At 48.9% G+C, this 2,679-nt stretch overlaps 1 pseudogene; it reads right to left on the bottom strand.

Annotated features, from left to right (window-relative positions):
• Positions 1–254: 254 nt before the first annotated feature.
• On the bottom strand, positions 255–2,219 carry LOC101987112 (annotated as a pseudogene).
• Between the last annotated feature and the right edge of the window lie 460 nt (positions 2,220–2,679).

Genomic DNA, 2,679 nt, shown 5'->3' with positions numbered 1-2,679 from the left:
GGGGTGTACAGTTTGAGGGCCTTGAAGGCTAGGTCAGACACTTGTAGGAAATAGGCATGCAGGCCAATCATGGATTGTGATACAGAATCAGTGTATTGTCCATGGCCAATAAGCATGTCTAGGGTGACATTAAGTCCAAATTGCAAATTTGCACAGGTTTTGGTATCTACTGCATCATTATAAACATAGCATCACTGGAGGAAAACTGAGGGGTCAAGGACTGCCTTCAACATGGAGTACCAGTCCTAATGGGTTTAAAGCTGCATGGCCCATTGTCTGAGTACTTGCTCAAAATAACTAGAATTGGGGCACCACCAATCACTCTTGCACACCATGGTATGGCTCCCAGGCTGCTCCTGGCCCTGCTGCAACTAGAAGGGCACATTTCTGACAAAGGCAACATCATTGGAGCCTTCAGACTCCACAGTGAAGGGATGCACTCAGAAGTGCTCAAGCATATTGAAAATGGACTGTATGCACAGATGTTGGACCTGGCAGTGACCCTCCTCATTTACTGACAAACACAGATGCTTGGTCCTGCCATGGAAGTTGAAAGTGAGGACATATTCACCACATCTTTTCTCACTCTTACCTACCAGGAAGTCACCATGTGAGTCAGTGCTTCCTTCCAGCCTTGGGTCGAAAAAGCATGCCATGGAAATAGGGATATCCTGAGAGGCATTGATCCCCCTCAACACCCTCTGACTCCCCTGGAACAGGAATGTCCTTGTGGCTGCTTCTGGAGTATCCATCGGAGGGTAGGGGGCTGAGCGGAGATTAACTGTCCCTTACATAATGGGAATGCGATGGGGCAATTCTAGGGGAATCAGTTCCATTGAGTCAACGTGGGAGGCAGCAATGGAGGCAGAACTAGGGGAGAAGGATGCTGAAGACCAGTCAGAAGGGCCCCCATAAGCCTCCTATGACAGGTGATCATTACTTTCTTTGGATCCCAGCAGCAGATCCTGGCTGGGAAGACTCCCTGAATGATTCAGGCATGGGAAAATCAGACTGTCTGTCTTATCTTTGTGAGGAAGGAGGTCACAGGGGTCAGGTAAAGGGTCATAGGATATGGGGCTGATAACAGGGAAGGGTCCTGGGCTTAGGCACTTCTGGATGTCAGGCAACCAGGCCTTCACATGAAGTGCATCAGGTGTCTCCAGAATGTTCTCTGAAGGGCCTTCTAATTTTACTACAAATGTGTTCTCCTTGTCAAGCATCTCTAGGGCTATGGCTGTGTGGACATCAGTGATAGTAGAATAGGGAAGGTTGAATTTGGCCTGGGATGCCTTGGCTGATATGAAGAACTCTAAGTGACTTCTGCCTCCTCCTTCTCTTTCACTTAAGAGCAATAGGTGACACTTCTGTCACTGAGGCTGCCCCCTTCCCGCTAAGGTTAGCCCAGTCCTCTCTCCTCCATGACCCACTTTCGCTGGGTCAGGGCTAGCTTCTTCAGCAACCACAAAACTGAGCATCTATTCTCTCTGTCCTATTCCTGCTCTGTCTTTCAAGGAACCCCCTCCATGACTCAGTCTCACCCTCTCAGAATGGTGAATCCATCTCTCTCCCCAGGGGATGTACCACCATTAGCCAAACACCTACCAATTGTTCCAGCATGACCAGAGGAGTTGGAGTTGCTGCTTCCACCTAGGACTGGAGGGCCTGGTTTGATCTCCAGAAGTCTAGCTGGGTGGAAGTATTAATGACCCCCTTGACATTACAGGATACCTCTTACAGTACTTCTGACTGAGAAACTCACTTAATGGATGGAAAAGTATTTCTTGAGGTTTGGCTTTGAGGATTATGTAGAGGTGGAAGAGACTGAAGAAGGAAAAGGGCCAGCTAGGTCCTCAGAAGATAGAGATGGGCCCAACCCAGTCAGGGCTCCACCCACACTGCAGATGTCAAGGTACAAGTCATATGGTGATGCAATCTCCACACCAGGGCTCAATGGGGCCAAAAATGTTGGGAAGAACATGGTGGCCTGGGCCACCTCAGCTTCAAAGTGCTGTAGAAAAAGCTCAGCAAAACATCCAAAAAAGGCAGCTTCTGCTCTAGTCTCTGTATATTTTGGGTGGGAGGTGAGGTAATGGGCAAGATCAAGGGCAGCAGCCCTCTCAAGGTGCTCACCGAATTCTTGCCAACTTGGGGGAGAGGGTGGTAGCAGCACTGGCAGAGAATGGAAGGCTCCATTCCTCCAGGGAAGGGACACTATTCATGATGAGCCCCATTAAAAGCCTGTGAGGAGCAGAAGCAAAGAAGAAGGCAGTCAGAAGACATGGGGTGAGCAGCAACAAATTCATCTCAGACCCCATGCTCAGCTCCAGGGACAGGCTAGTGGAAGTTGTTTCTATCTAAGGAGAATGTTGCAATCTCAAACGGGAAAAGAGACTCACCCACAGTTGAACAGCTAAAGCCTTTCTGTGAATTAAGAGAATGGCCACCACACTAATGGCTCTTAACTGATGGTCATGTAGTTTGATTAATTAAGAGAGACTAGGAGAGGGCGTCCAACATTTCACACTCCACAGAATAGTCAGACTCCCAGTAAAGCAAGGGAGCCTTCAGACAATCCCAGAGAGTGGCTCCAGAAATAGGTCGTCAGTCACTCTTAGGATGTGAGGGTGTCTGTGTGAGGACAAGGACAGAAGGGAAAGGGAAAGCACTGTGTGTGGACTG

This window comes from Microtus ochrogaster, unplaced genomic scaffold (assembly GCF_000317375.1).
Source record: "Microtus ochrogaster isolate Prairie Vole_2 unplaced genomic scaffold, MicOch1.0 UNK64, whole genome shotgun sequence".
NCBI lineage: Eukaryota > Metazoa > Chordata > Mammalia > Rodentia > Cricetidae > Microtus > Microtus ochrogaster.
Note: the sequence above shows the minus strand (reverse complement) of the source record. Positions and strands in the feature narration are given on the sequence as shown.